The sequence below is a fragment of the Lolium rigidum genome, chromosome 2 (assembly GCF_022539505.1).
Source record: "Lolium rigidum isolate FL_2022 chromosome 2, APGP_CSIRO_Lrig_0.1, whole genome shotgun sequence".
In the NCBI taxonomy this organism is placed as follows: domain Eukaryota; kingdom Viridiplantae; phylum Streptophyta; class Magnoliopsida; order Poales; family Poaceae; genus Lolium; species Lolium rigidum.
In genome coordinates this window covers 285,682,627-285,699,748 of record NC_061509.1, presented here as the reverse complement: position 1 = coordinate 285,699,748, position 17,122 = coordinate 285,682,627, and positions in this window count along the sequence as shown.

Sequence of the window (17,122 nt, the reverse complement as noted above, 5' to 3'; positions counted from 1 at the left end):
ATTTGGTTGATACCCCAAGATATGGTATTTGGTACCCCAAAGGGTCAAGTTTTATTCTCAATGGTTATACCGATGCGGATTGGGCGGGTGACAAGGATGATAGGAAATCAACTTCCGGGGCTTGCCAATTCCTTGGTAGGTCCTTGGTGTGTTGGTCTTCTAAGAAGCAAAATTATATATCTCTCTCCACCGCCGAAGCCGAATATGTTGCCGCCGCAAGTGGATGCACTCAATTGTTATGGATGAGGCAAACTTTAAAGGAATACGGTGTCATTTGTGACAAAGTGCCTCTATTATGTGACAATGAAAGTGCCATCAATATTGCCTATAATCCGGTGCAACATTCAAGAACGAAGCATATTGAGATCCGGAATCATTTCATTAGGGATCATGTTGCCCGGGGTGATATTGAGCTTATCTATGTTCCTACCAAAGATCAACTTGCCGATATATTCACGAAGCCTCTTGATGAAGCAAGGTTCTCTTATTTGAGGAATGAGCTAAATATCATTGATTCAAGGAGTATATCTTGACCATCTTGCGAACACACCTTCGTCTCAAAACTTTATTTGGTTTAGATGTGGGCATGGAAATAGGGGGAGTGCAGTTTAAATTATTGAGCTACCCCTCCCCCCATAATGCCAACATTAAGAAATCATTCTCTTAATATCATGTGTTGATATGTGAGCTTCAATGATGAGTAGTGACTTGGACCCAAGATATATCTTCGCGGTGCCATGTCACGTCACTCATATATGGTGGCCTAGGCCACCACACTCTTCTTCGTGAAGAGTTGGAGTTATTTGGATCTTCATTGGTTTTTATTGACATCTCCTTGTTTATGGGAAATCACCCATGTTTGGTCTTCATTTGCAATACTTTGCAAATATGGGTGATATTGTACCATCAACCGTGCTATCTCTCTATCCTAAGCCTCACCTTTCCTAAAGAAACCTTATCTATCTCCATACCCTAAAACTCCGCAAAATTTTCGAGGGCTTTTGGGCTGTGGGCAGTGTCGGCGGCACTGCCGGCGCATTCACACCGGCACTGCCGGCCGCGTCGGCACTGCCGGCCTCGGCTCGGCGGCACTGCCGCTGTGGGCGTGGGTTAAGTTGAGGGCCCGCAGGGGAGTTAGGGCAACTGCCCTTCTTTCTTCCCCAGCGTGTGTCCTCTCCTCCCACTCGACCCCGCCGCCGCCGCCGTCGCCCCTGCTCCTCCAAGCCGCCGTCCCGGGACCTCCCTCCTCCTCTCGGTCGACCGGATCCGGGCTGTGCTCTCTCTCCTCCATGGCTTCCTCCTCCGGTTAGCTTCCTCCCCTCCCTCTCCCTCTCTAGAATGGGTAGACCTCTCTAGAAGAAAGAAGGGTGGTTGAATCTCTCCGAAAGTTTTGCCATAGAGGTAGATGATCTTGTGCATTGTGGTGTGAGAGTTTGAGGAACAATGGTTGAGTCTAGAGCAGATCTCGGTTGTTTTCCGTGTTTGCCGGCACTGCCGCCCTCTCCACACCGCAAGCGTTGCCGGCCGGGCCAGCACCGCCGCCATCGTCGAGCCGAGCATCGCCGGTTGGGCCAGCACTGCCGCCCTTACCACCCCCGACACTGCCGGTGTAGCTGAGCCGCATCTCTTTCAGCCTCCTCTCTTGTATCTTGAACACTTCTTTCACCATGCTTTGATTATCATGTTTTGCTTTGTTTTAGTGTACCTTATCATATGCTATTCCTATCCTTTGCTCTCACAAGTGCGGTGGTTCTCATCACTCTAGCTCGGGCAAACGGGCGATACCTAGTGACTTTGAAGCCGAAATTCTACCTATGAAGAAGTCATCTCGTCGAGAGAAGAATTCCGCTCCAGCTGAACCTCGAGCTAACCTCATCCGGAGGTTGAGAGGCATGCCCATTGGGAAGTGGCCAGATAATGAGTATGCTCGGTTGCGTCAGTCCAACGCCTACACCTCTCCCAAGGGCACCAATTGCTCGCTCTCGTTCCGGACTAAGTATCAAGAGAAGACTTTTGATGATCTCTATGCAAATGCCACTTATAAAGTTGCTCCTATGCATCACATCAACTTTGCTCACATGGATAAACACGCCAACTACTTTGTTGAAGCTCGAGATATTTGTGAGCAGTTTGGTCTTTTCCTCCGATGAAGTTTCAGCATCCTTACTGTGTGGAGGTGATTGGGCAATTCTTTGCCACAGTTTATGTTGACAATGATGATGCCAAGACTATGACTTGGATGACAGAAGGTCGCATGTTGCATGGCACTTGGGACCAATTTGCAGCTTGTCTTGGTTATCCTGTGCTCACTGGCAATGAAGATGGATACTTTAGAGCCCACAACACTCCCAAGCCCGTTGAGAAGGCTCTCCTTGCTGATCTTTATCTTGAAGGAGAAGTGGTATATGGTTCTCAAAATTCCTCCGTCCGGTGTATGACATTCTTCTCCGCATTTACCGAGAGGTCCTTAATCCCAAGGTTGGTCTGCGTTGATCGGATCTATGGATACCTTGGGAACTTGTTGCTTCTTTCTCACCAAAGCACCGTGACGAGTGGTATGCAGCTTGATGTGATGGACTTTCTCGTGGAATGAGTTTTGGGCTTGCATAATAGCTCGCAAGGCCCCTGTTTTTGCTCCCTACTTCATGTTCTTCATATGCTCTCGTTGGGACAATGCTCGGATATGGCAAACTCACCGATGAGGTTAACCTTCTACCTCACAAGGCCAAGGATCTCAAGGTCAAGACTCATGCTAATCCTCCTCGTCTTCCCAATGATGAGGAGTCCGCCCAAGAAGACTCGATATGGAGTATGCTCCCCCGCCGACAATGGTTGGGTTGCTCGTATAGAGGCCAAGTTGGCCAAGATGTTCTGTCTCAAGACCGACATCAACGAGCGTCGATATCAAGCTCACAGGGAGCGGAAAATGGACAGGGAGGAACACAAAGCTCATCATGCGCAAGTTGGATATTCCGGTTGAGAGTGGATCCGAGGAGGTCATAACTCCTGAAGAAGAATGGCTCTCTAAGCATGGCAATGTGGCTGAATTTGAACAGCCTTGGTCTTCCCGGTCCTTCTCGCCGTCGGCGCCCCCCTAGTGATGATGTTGAGCCCGCCGAGTCGGATGATGATGAAGATACGGAGGAATCCTCCGAGGATGATTGAGTTTTCATGGGACGATGTAGCATCGCTTCTTTTCTCCTTTTTGGTGTCTTGATGCCAAAGGGGGAGAAGAAGGTCTAGTAGGACTTGCACGGGATTTGCTAGGGTTTGAGGGCACAAGCATTTGCTCTTTATCATTCCGTTAAAGCTTGTGTCCTTCGTTTACCGTCTATGTTTATGTTGAACCTTATCTTGTGTTTTATGTGTTCTATGTGTGGTGAGCAAGACCTTTTAGTGAGTGAACTATTGCTATGGTCTTCGGTATTCTATATGGTTGAGAGTATTGTTATGAATTGGTATGACCATCTTATATCTCATATTGTCTATGGATTCATCTACTTGATATGGTCATGGGATCCTTGTTCATGAATTTGAGACTATTGTCTTGTATTGTTGAGGATGTCCGTATGCAAGGGTATGATCTTAACATCTCAACTTTTATCTTTGTCCATACATTATCTATCATATACATATTATAAGCATTGTGCTTTCTACCTTGAAAGTTGGAGTTGCTCCATACCTAATGTGTGCATCATTTTTCTTGCATAAATTTCTCGCATGCACACATCTAGGGGGAGTTTCTGTCTTATACCAAGCACAATGATTTTCTCGCCCTATTCTTTGCAAAATCCCGGTATTGTCATCAAACGCCAAAAAGGGGGAGATTGAAAGAAAATTTCATGATCTCTAAGTTTTGTGTGTTTGTTAACAACACCGGTGACAATTTAACCGTGTGCTAAGTGGTTTACAGTTATGGAAAAGATACCACGGAAAATCTCGACCCACTCAAAAAGGAAGAAAAGAAAAGAAGGAAGAAGCTGAAACTCGACGGTGGCCGGCACCGCCGGCACTCCGGGCCGGCATCGCCGGTGTGTACACCCCGGCACCGCCGGCGTTTCGGCCCGGCACCGCCGGCCTGTCCGTCGATCTTCAGATTCGAGAAAGGGCCGGCACTGCCGGCGTCTCAAGCCCGGCACTGCCGGCCTGTCTGTCGATCTTCAGATTCAGAAAAGGGCCGGCACTGCCGGCGTCTCAAGGCCGGCACTGCCGGCGTTTCACCTCCAACGGACAGAAAAGTAGGTGGGGTATAAAAACCCCCTTCACCTACCTTGGAAGCTTGCTCAAACCCTAAGATCTTCATCCTCCATTGCTGAGCCACCAAGAACACCAAAATAGCCAGATCTCCTCCCTCAACCACCCAAATCACTTGTGCTTTGGAGAATCGAAGGAGAAGACCCCGATCTACATCCTCACCGAAGCGTTTCTCATTTCCCCCTCTTATGCTTGAGGGCCCCCTTGCTAGTGTTCCTCTTTGGATCCCTAGTTGTTGTTGTTGATGTATGCTTGTTGATTTGTTGTGTTGTTACAGATTTGGGAGCCTCCAATTTGGTTGTGGATGTGTGCCCCAAGAACTTTGTAAAGGCCCGGTTTCCGCCTCGAGGAAATCCCTTAGTGGAAGTGGGCTAGGCCTTCGTGGCGTTGCTCACGGGAGATCCGAGTGAAGCCTTCGTGGCTGTTGGTTTGGCTTGCGTAGCAACCACACTCCTCCAAACGTAGACGTACCTTCTTGCAAAGGAAGGGAACTACGGGAATCATCTCCGTGTCATCGCGTGCTCCACTCTCGGTTACCTCTATCCCACTCTATCTCCTATTGCGTTGCTATACCTTGCTTAGTTGATATCCTTGTCATATAGGTAAAATCACTTAGTTGCATATCTAGAGAATTTACCTTTGTGTCAAGCCTAAATTGAAAAAGAACTAAAAATTGGGTAGCACCTATTCACCCCCCCCCTCTAGGTGCGGCATACGATCCTTTCACTCATGAGGAAGTATGTGGTGTTTTATCTTTCAATCTTGTTGGGCAGACTTTCACCAATGGACTAGTGGCACATCCGCTTATCCAATAATTTTGCAAAAAGAGCTGGCAACGGGGTTCCCGACCCCAATTAATTAACTTTCATTAATAATTCTCTTCACATGTTTTGCCCCGATTTATCGAGTAAGCAACTTAATTTTGCAAATAGACACTCCTCCATGGTATGTGAAATGTTGGAAGGCACCCGAGAATTCGGTTAGCCACGGCTTGTGAAAGAAAAAAGGTTGGGAGGAGTGTCATCTATAAATAAAACTAAAGTACATGTGTAAACAAAAGAGAAGAGGGATGATCTACCTTGCTGGTAGAGATAACGTCCTTCATGGGAGCCGCTCTTTGAAAGTCTGTTTGAAAAGGGGTTAGAGTGCCCACTACCATTCGTTGACAACAACAAACACCTCTCAAAACTTTATTTTTATGCTCTCTTTATGATTTCAAAACTTGAAAAGCTCTAGCACATGATTTAATCCCTGCTTCCCTCTTCGAAGGGCCTTTCTTTTACTTTATGTTGAGTCAGTTTACCTATTTCTTTCTATCTTAGAAGCAAACACTTGTGTCAACTCTGTGCATTGATTCTTACATGCTTACTTATTGCACTCATCATATTACTTTGTATTGACAATTATCCATGAGATATACATGTTGAAAGTTGAAAGCAACTGCTGAAACTTAAATCTTCCTTTGTGTTGCTTCAAAATCTTCTATTAAGAATCTATTGCTTTATGAGTTAACTCTTATGCAAGACTTTTTGATGCTTGTCTTGAAAGTACTATTCATGAAAAGTCTTTGCTATATGATTCAGTTGTTTAGTCATTATCTATTTGTTAACAAACTATAGACCATTGCTTTGAGTCACTTCATTCATCTCATATGCTTTACAATAGTATTGATCAAGATCATGTTGGTAGCATGTCACTTCAGAAATTATCCTTGTTATCGTTTACCTACTCGAGGGCGAGTAGGAACTAAGCTTGGGGATGCTTGATACGTCTCCAACGTATCTATATTTCTTATGTTCCATGCTAGTTTTATGACAATACCTACATGTTTTATTCATACTTTATATCATTTTGATGCATTTTCCGGTACTAACCTATTAACAAGATGCCGAAGCGCCAGTTCATGTTTTCTGCTGTTTTTGGTTTCAGAAATCCTACACAGGAAATATTCTCGGAATTGGACGAAACAAAAGCCCACGTCCCTATTTTCCACGGAGGGTTCCAGAACATCGAAGGAGAGTCGGAGGCGGCCAGCAGGGGCCCCACACCATACCTAGGCGCGGGCCCATCCCTGGCCGCGCCACCAGGTGGGGAGGCCACCCCCTGGCTCCTCCGAGGCCGCCCTTCCGCCTATATATTCTCCCCGTCGCGAAAACCCTAAAACATCCAGTCATATTCCACGAAGAGTTCCGTAGCCGCCGCCATCACGGACAAGTTTCGGGGGACAGAAGTCTCTGTTCCGGCATGCCGCCGGGAAGGGGAATTGCCCCCGGAGTCATCTCCATCGACACCACCGCCATCTTCATCGCCGTTGTTGTCTCCCATGATGAGGAGGGAGTAGTTCTCCCCCGAGGCTGAGGGCTCTACCGGTAGCTATGTGGTTCATCTCTCTCTCCCATGGTGTGATCTTTATGTGATCATGAGCTTTGTATCACTATTAATCTATGTGCTACTCTAGTGATGTTATTAAAGTAGTCTATTCCTCCTCCATGATGTAAAGAGGACGAGTGTGTGCATCATGTAGTACTTGGCGTAGGCTATGATTGTAATCTCTTGTGGATTATGAAGTTAACTATTACTATGATAGTATTGATGTGATCTATTCCCCCTTTCATAGCTATTGTTGACGAGTGTGTATGCCATGTTAGTACTCGGTCTAAATTGCAACGGTATTATCTTGGATTATGATTTGATGAGGATATCCCTATGAGTGGTGTTTGTCAAGTACTTGATGAACTTTGAGTGGAGCTTTTGTAGCCACTACGTGATGATTAGTGATTCCAATAGGAGAGTAATTCAGAGTAGCACAAGTGAAGAGAAGTTATTATCTAATTATCCAATTATGTGATCATTGTTGAGAGTGTCCACTAGTGAAAGTATGATCCCTAGGCCTTGTTTCTAAGCATTGAAACACCGTTTCCAACAAGTTCTTCTACATGTTCGCTTGCTGCCATTTTTATTTCAGATTGCAATTACTACTTATAATCATCCATATTACTTGTATTTCACTATCTCTTCGCCGAACTAGTGCACCTATACATCTGACAAGTGTATTAGGTGTATTGGAGACTTCTTGTATCATAATTGCAGGGTTGCTTGAGAGGGATATCTCTGACCTCTACCTCCCTGAGTTCGATAAACCTTGGGTGATTCACTTAAGGGAAACTTGCTGCTGTTCTACAAACCTCTGCTCTTGGAGGCCCAACACTGTCTACAGGAATAGAAGCGTGCGTAGACATCAAGGATCTACCAAACCTCCGCTGCCCGCTGGAACGGGGAGAGGACGGGCTTCATCGACACCGTACGCACGACCGAGTACGGAAGTGCTGCCGGATTGCAGCACAGGATGATCGACTACATCAACAACGAGATCTAATCTCGTAAGCCTTGGAATCTTCGAGGGTTAGTCTCACATGCATCTCGTTGCTTCGATCTTCATAGATTAGATCTTGGCTTTTCCTAGATTGGATCTTGGTTTTGTTCTTGTTCACGGTAGAATTTTTTTGTTTTCTATGCAACGAACCCATCAGTGGTATCAGAGCCGTGTCTGTGCATAGATCTGTTGCACGAGTAGAACACAATGGATTTGTGGGCGTTGATGCTCTTGTTGTTTTTGGTTAGTGTACTTTGCATCTTGCGGGATGGTGGGATGAAGCGGCCCGGGCTAACTTTACATGACCGCGTCTCATGAGACTTGCTCCACGCTTGACATGCAACTTGTATTGCATAAGTGGCTTTGCGGGTGTCTGTCTCTCTCACCATAGTTAAGATTCAATTTACTCTTTCAACTGACAACATTAGTATCATCGTTGTGGTTCATGTTCGTAGGTAGATTGGATCTTACTCGAAAACCCTAAACCACGTAAAATATGCAACCAAATTAGAGGCGTCTAACTTGTTTTTGCAGGGTTTGGTGATGTGATATGGCCATGATGTGATGATGATTATATTTGATGTATGAGATGTTCATTATTATATTATGGCAACCGGCAGGAGCCTAATGGTTGTCTTTAAATTTGTTAAGACCTGCGTGTCTATTCATCATGTAATAGCTTTATTTCAAGTAGTTGTTATAGTAGCTATAAGTGATGGACAACCATGAAGCGGCGCCATGGACCTTGGTGCAATGCTCGGTGATGATGGAGATCATGCTCGTGTGCTTTGGAGATGGAGATCAAAAGCACAAGAAGAAAGGCCATATCATATCACATATTATGAATTGCATGTGATGTTAATCCTTTATGCATCTTATCTTGCTTAGATCGCGACGGTAGCATTATAAGATGATCCCTCACATTAATATCAAGATAATAAAGTGTTCTCCCCTCGTATGCACCGTTGCTACAGTTCTTCGTTTTGAAGCATCTCGTGATGATCGGATGTGATAGATTCTACGTTCACATACAACGGGTGTAAGCCATGTTGCACACGCGGAAATACTTGGGTTTGTTTGACGAGCCTAGCATGTACAGACATGGCCTCGGAACACAGGAAACCGAAAGTTTGAACACGAGTCATATGGATGATATGATCAACATGTTGATGTTCACCATTGAAGCTACATCATCTCACGTGATGACCGGTTTTGGTGTAGTGGATATGGATCGTGTGCCACTAAACAACTATGAGGGATGTTGTATTAAGTGGGAGTTCACTAGTAATTATATTAAAACATGAACTAATTATCATGAACATAGTCTGAATAGTATTTTGAATTAAATTTGTAGAATTGGCATCCGTTATCTACCATGCGCTAGTCTTGTAATTGAGATAGAAATACTGTTAAGTCTGACAAGAAACTTTACGGACTGGTACCATATTGTTAAAGAATCAAGAAATTATTAAGTCCTATTGCAAACTTTTAGTAAACCTCACATTGCTGATTCAAAGAGCAATGGTTTCAATTAGTACCTAAAATCATCTTGTCTCCGTGAAACTTGTTCAAATCCGTTTGAAAAGTCAGGAGCTGGAAATTTTGTTTTCAGAAATAAGCAAGGTATGAGATATATGTGATATCTAAGACCTTATTGCAAGATGATAGAATATAATCTAGTGAGACTACATAAACTCGTAAGTTTTATGGGAATGTACGAAGGTTGAAGACGCTAGGCGTCCCGATCCTCCAACTAGTTGGGCACTAATGATATTCACATATCCATGAAGTGATCGTCCTTAGTATGCACCATTGCTAAGACTCGTCGTTTCGAAGCATCACGTGATGATCGGGTGTTATAGATTCTACGTGTGCATACAACGGGTGCAAGTCAGATTTGCACATGCGAATACTGAGGTTAAACTTTACGAGCCTAGCATGTATGGACATGTTCTCGGAAAGATGTCATGATTTGATGGATATAAGTGAAATTGTTCATCACATTAAAAGGTTACTAATAGTGAAATCCGGAATATTTGTCATATGATGATCAACTTCAAAGTAAGAACCTCAAGGTTATTGGTATTTGACCAACAAACCTAGGAGTTATTGATGTTGAAGTGTTTTATGAATAATGAGGAAAGCTAAAAGAGAGACTACAAAAGATTTTTTGGCAGAAAGAAAGAAAAGACTAGAAAGTCTAGCTCAGGTGTATACAGATGATATACATGTTATGAATGTATTCCTAGTTTGGTCACATAATGAAATTCTTGGGTGTTTGTACCATATTGGTTGGTATGAAGTATCATACAAAACAACACAATACAAGAATACAATTGCCTAAGTGACTGACAAGGAATATGATAGGAATGCACGTCTGGAACAAAAATAAAGTGTTATTATGTTCGTCATTGGCATTCTATCTAGCCCTTCAGATTTATAATAGAGAACTTCATAATTGTTGTTTTGTTCTGGTCAAATAAAAACAATGAGTTGTTAAAGGTTATGACCATACTCCATATACGATGGATAAGTTATCATAAATCTTAATGGTGAAACACACATGCATAACACTGACGCTAAAATGCCATAAGGCAAATGGTTTGAATTCCACTTATTTGTGGAACCGCCATTTAGGTCATGTTAGAAAGAAACGCATGAAGAAACTCCATGCAAATGGATTTTTGGAGTCATTTGATTTTTGAATCATTTGGCGCTTGCAAATCTCTTCTAAAAGAGAATGACTGAAATACCGTTCATAGCCCAAGAGTTGAACGGGCAACTAACTTAGTGGAAACATACATGATAATGTATGTGGTTCATTAGGCATAGTTGTGTGCGGAAGATTCTTCTACTTCATGAAAACTTCCAACAATGAATTGAGTATATATATGTGGATATATTCAATGAGGAAGAAGTTTGAAACATTTGAATGGATTCAAATAAATTTCAGCATAAAGTGGAAATCATCGTAATAGAAAAGTCAAATATCTATGATTGGATCATGGTGGAAATATTTGAATTACAAGTTTTAGCGAACATCTAAGAAAGTTATGAAATTGTTCTACGCCTCACGTTTCTTGGAGTATCATAGTGATGATGGAGTATCCGAGAGACGTATCCAAACCTTGGTGGGTTAATGATGAGATAAAATAAAATGATGCCATTATATTTTTGTGGATTATGCTTTAGAGACTACCGCTTTTACACTAAATAGAGCGTCATCATAAATCCGTTGAAATGACACCATACGAGTTATGGCATGGGTATAAACCCTAATAGTCTTTTCTTAAATTTTGGTATGCATAACATAAGTAAATAAGTTTACAAGCAAAATCGGATGAATGTCTTTGTTGGTTATCCCAGAGAATTGATTGGGAATTCTTTCCACTATGGAGACAAAGACGAAAGTGTTTGTCGATGTTTCTTACTTATTTCCAAGAAATTGTTTCTAGCGAAGTATTTGAGTGGGAGGACAATGGAACTTGCTAAGGTTTATGAACCTGAGCATGATGATCAGAGTAGCGCAACATCGGAAATGGTTCCGGAAGCGGCCACGAAGATCATAGCTCCCATGTCTACAAAGAGTTATAGGCATGGAGATCTAAGTACCCATTGAACCTTGTAGGTATGGTTTACTTTGTGATCAAATAAATGATTTGTGGACAAAGGATTGATTTTGAATAATAATGAACCGACTACATACAAAGAACTTATGATGGGCCCTGACTCCGCTAAAATGGCCATGCGCTATGAAATCCAAGATATGTGAATACTTTTTGAAAGTAAATGGATCTATAAAATTGATGGACTTGGATGGAATATCCTTGGAAGAAGCTCGACTTGTCGAAAAATTGTTTACGACAAAGTTCAAAGAGTTGACTACGATAAGATTAGATCTTCCATAGCAATGCTTATAGTCTATGTGGATTATTCTAGTAATCGCTACATATTTCTTTTATGAGATATGATAGTAGGATGGCAGAAATACATTCCTTACCAGAAGTGTGTATGAAGGATGTATACTAGATACAAACCAAAAGTTTTGCTAGTCCGTGGAATACTAGATAGGTATACAAACTTCACTGGATGAAGTAAGTATCACAGAGTTGGAGTCTTCACCGGATGAAATAATCAAAGATTTTTGATTTCATCAGAAACGATGAAGATGCTTGCATTTGCAAGAAATTAAGTGGGAGCGCTGAGACATAGTTATAATATTACATGTGGATGACATATCATTGATTATAAATGATGTAATTATATACTTGATGTGATTAAAAGGTTTCATTGAGAATTAACTTCAATGAAAGGATATAGACTAAAACATATTGAGTGTCAAGATCTATGAAGATAGATTGAAACACATAATAAGTTTAAGTCAAAGTACATAGAATGAATATTGAAATAGTTCAACATAAAAAAATATTAAGAAGGTGTTCTTTTCCATGTGAAGGTTTAACAAGACTTGAGTGTATTTGACACTCAATGAGTAAAAACACATGAGTGATTTTAGATCACGAATAATATGTACACAATCAGATGTAATGTGCTCTAAAAGATTACGAGCATATACCAGAATGATTCATGTAATGATCATTGGACAACAGTAAGAATATCCCTGAGTACTTTAGAAGAACAAAGGATATATATAATTTTGTATAGGGTAATGACAAACAAATCGCTGTAAGGTGTTGCACCGATATTAGTTTGGCCACATATAAAAATGAATTTCAAATCTCAATTAGGATAAGTGTTGATTAAAAGGTAGCACAATGAGCTAGAAGAAGTCTATGCTAGATTTAGATGAGTTCTAAATATTGTGACGGATTCTACAAACGAAGGCAGAGTATGTCATTGTTTTGACAATGACTGAGTATGTTTAAGTCGAGAAGTTCTTTGAGAACTTGGTGTAGTTCCGATAGTGTCAGAACTTTGAATCTATATTGTGTGTGACAATATTAGTGACATATTTCAGACTGCGGAATTAAGGTTCCACCAGAAGACCGAACATAATGCCGACTCATTTGGAAAATGAGTGATGCGTGGAGACGCAAATGAATTGCAAAATACATACGTTTCTGATTGTGTCAGATTCATTGACCGAAACTTCTCCCGTGAGCAAAACATGATAAGCACCAGAAGGCCAAGGTGTTATATCTTTACAAATGTAAACTAGATTATTGACTCTAGTGCAAGTGGGAGACTGTTGGAGATATGCCCGAGAGGCAATAATAAATTAGTTATTGTTATATCTTAGTGTTCATGATAATTATTTACACCCCATGCTATAATTATATTAACCGGAAACATTAATACATGTGTGTTGTGTAAACAACCAGAGTCCGTAGTAAGCCTCTCGTTTAACTAGCTTGTTGGTTAATAGGTGATCATGGTTTCCTGATCATGAACATTGGATGTTGTTAATAACAAGGTTATGTCATTTGGTGAATGATATAATGGAGATACACCTAAATAAGCGTAGCATGAGATCAAGTCATCAAGTTCAACTTGCTATAAGCTTTCAGATACATAGTAACCTAGTCCTTTGACCATGAGATCATGTAGGGTACTTTGATTACATCAAACGCCACTGCGTAAATGGGTGGTTATAAAGATGGGATTAAGTATTCGGAAAGTATGAGTTGAGGCATATGGATCAAGAGTGGGATTTGTCCATCCCGATGACGGATAGATATACTCTGGGCCCTCTCGGTGGAATGACATCTAATTAGCTTGCAAGCATGTGACAAGGTCACAAGAGATGACATACCACGGTAACGAGTAAAGAGTACTTGTCGGTAACGAGGTTGAACTAGGTATGGAGATACCGATGATCGAACCTCGGACAAGTAAAGTATCGCGTGATAAAGGGAATCGGTATCGTATGTAAATGGTTCAATCGATCACTAAGTTATCGTTGAATGTGGTGGGAGCCATTATGGATCTCCAGGTCCCGCTATTGGTTATTGGTCGGAGAGGAGTCTCGATCATGTCTGCATAGATCACGAACCCTAGGGTGACGCGCTTAAGGTTCGATGTCGCATAAGTAGATTCGGATTATGAGATGGATACTGAAGTTAGTTCGGAGTCTCGGATGGGATCTAAGACATCATGAGGAGGTCCGGAATGGTCCGTAAAATAAGATTCATATATGGGAAGTCATTTTCAGGGTTACCGGAAAAGTTCAAGATTTTTCAGTATTGTACCAGAGGTTCTAGAAGGTTCCGGAGGGTACCATAGTGGGGCCCACCTATCCCGGACGACCAACATGGACCGGAGGGGGTCGCATAGGCTCACATGGGCCAGGCACACCAGCCCCCCAAGGCCCATGTAGTTGGATCAAGTGGATAAGATCAAATCCCTTGAAAATAGGAACTTAACTTGAGGGGAAGTTGTCCCCCTTGTTTTGGCCGACCCTAGGGCTTTGAGGAGGGACCAAGGCAGCCCCCCACGCCTATATAAGAGGGAGGGGAGGGCTGGGGCGCAGCACATCATCCCCCCAAGCCCTAGCCGCCCCTCTCTCCCTCCTCCTTCTTCCTGCGTAGGCTTGGCGAAGCCCTGCAGGAATTTCTCCTCCACCTCCACCACCACGCCGTTGTGCTGCTGGGATTCCGAGGGGATCTACCACACCGCCGTTGCCCTCTGGAACGGGGAGAGGACGGGCTTCATCGACACCGTACGCACGACCGAGTACGGAAGTGCTGCCGGATTGCAGCATAGGATGATCGACTACATCAACAACGAGATCTAATCTCGTAAGCTTTGGAATCTTCGAGGGTTAGTCTCACATGTATCTCATTGCTTCGATCTTCATAGATTAGATCTTGGCTTTTCGTATATTGGATCTTGGTTTTGTTCTTGTTCACGGTAGAATTTTTTTGTTTTCTATGCAACGAACCCATCATTCTGGTCTATGGCTGTAACTAGTGCATGATACACCTATTTCCTATAATAAACTTGCTGAGTACGCTCGTACTCATTCCCTCCCTCTTGAACACCCTTATTAGATTTAAAGTCACCGAAGGATAAACTACCGTGGAACTCGAAGACAAAGAAGTCAAGTACAACCATATGGGAAACCAGTCAATGAAGTCCATGGAGTCAGCTTCTGTATCAGCTAAAGTGGAAAACCTAGACTAGTAATAGAAGAGAGCGATTTCCCTAATACTAGCACCTAAGTAGCTAGAGTTCTATAGCAAGCCAAGTAGCTCTAGAGCTAGAGTTAGAAATAAGTTAGACTACGAGTCGTTCTTTTGGAGCTGTAAAGTAGGAGGCTATGTTGATCTTCTGTAAACAGTTTATGTATCCTTCTATAGACATGCCTTGGACTTGCATATGTTTCTGTTGTACCACTCTGAGGGATGTAATATGAGTGAAACGGTGTTTTACTTGTGTTATGTCAACGACTTGCGTACTACACCATGCAGTGGTATGCTGGGTCACCGCATGTGCCCCTGCTAGGCGGGCCCGCGCGAGGACCGGGCGGACGACCGCTGCGCAAACCTACCGCATATTTGGGCCACGTTTGCGACGCCGCAAACGGCTCGGTCACTATGCGTCGCCCCGCTGAAGGTGGTACCAGACGCATTTTCAGCCCGGGCGGACGCAAACGGTCGTTCAACATCCGTTTACGTTGCTCCGTTGAAGATGCCCTAACATGAGACGTTTTTGCAAGTTAATATAGATGTCTTATGTTAGTGAACATAGAAACGTCTTAGCCTTGAGCCTTTTGGTGTTGCGCTCCCTTGGGTTTTCTCTAGCCTTGAGCTTTTGGTGTTGCGCTCCCTTGGGTTTTCTCTCCCATGCGGCAAGTTGGACATGCCGTTTTTCAATCCTCAAATATGTTAATCTTTGGGAAGGGCGTGTGGCGACTCTTTTGGCACCACAATAGCCTTAACGCGTGCACCCGTCTGAAGCTATAATCTCTCTTTCTATCTCTCTGTTACGATGATCAAGAATCACTCGGTCCAAAATAAGCTAAATTCCAATAATTGTATTCTAGCTGTAAACATTGTCACCATTATTGAATTGTTGAGCTATGTAAATCTTTATATGAGAACCGGGTAGTAGCATAATGGTTGGATCGTAGTTGCGTGTCCCAACAACCATTGTTCAAGTCAGGTCGAGATTGACTTTTGAGATTCTTACTAATCTTCTTATTATGTTACCACATGACTCCTCCCCTGTCCGAGTTAGCTTTTATGGAAAACGTTGCATCCTTTCTACCCGGTGAAAACTCAAAAAACTACATAAGTTGGAATCTGATCGTCACCGGGTTTGAATTGTGTGTCCATTTAAGAGTAGGATGAACTTTTAGGATGCAAAAGCGGAAAGTTATTTTTATTGTCTTGCTATCGTAGCATCTAACGTTTTCAAAATAGATATATTATATTAATCTCAGATTATAATAGTTAGATTAGACATAATGGTCCAAGAAAACAATATAAACACCCATCATTTATTTATAGTAAACTATTTTACCTTTATATGACTCATTTTCTCGACATTTGATATCAATCAGTGTGTCTATTATGCTTAGAAAACACAATGACACAACATTTAACTAGCAAGATGTATCTCTATCATACATCCGTCTACCATTACACATACGCATGCATTAAGTTTAATTCGTATTTTACAAGAAGGCGACCCTAACTGTTTTGAACCCCGTTGTCTAGACTATATACTACTACATTATAGAAAAGAATATAAATATTAAAATGGCATGCGTCCATGAATTATTTGTATATATCACTTAGATTAATAAGGTATATGCATCTGCTAGCATCAATTTTTGTATCTTAAGTATCTTGAAATTTTAGTATCTTAAGTATCTTGGAGGAGAGCTCAAGCATCTTGATAAAGTTTTTAGAGGGCATCGTCAAAATATTTGTTCATCTCAAGTGCAAGTAAATGAAATTTCTAGAGTATATAAGATGTCGGCTACATATTTTTTCCTTAGATATTGTCATCGCTCGTATATTATTGTCACCTACTACTTTTATGTTGATTAAACAATCAGGTGACATTAGTATCACACATGACACATGTGTATTCAAATAGCACGTGTCAGCTGAGCTATGATTTGTGTTCTGTACCGGCTCAAAGCGCATAGCTTACAAATTGTAAGAGTTATGCGGGAAACTTTATCCATCATTTTGTTCCTGGTTTGATCTGACTCTATGCAGTTCGACTCTAAAAACTAAAAGTGGTTTACACCCGCCGCCCTACTTATAAGAACTATTGCACACATCGACATTTATGCATTCTCACTTGGATAACAAAGACCATCACGCCAGAAGCTACAACTTTTCTATATGGCTTGACCATGCTATTTGAATATTTTTGGGAGCGGCTAATTCTCAGTCTACTGATATATTAGCTTTATTCTCAGTTAGGTGCCATCGTCCAATCTTAGTTGGATATCATGTGTAGCTCTCTAGGATAACACAAATCACGACGCAATCACTAGAACAAAACCCGCCACTAAAG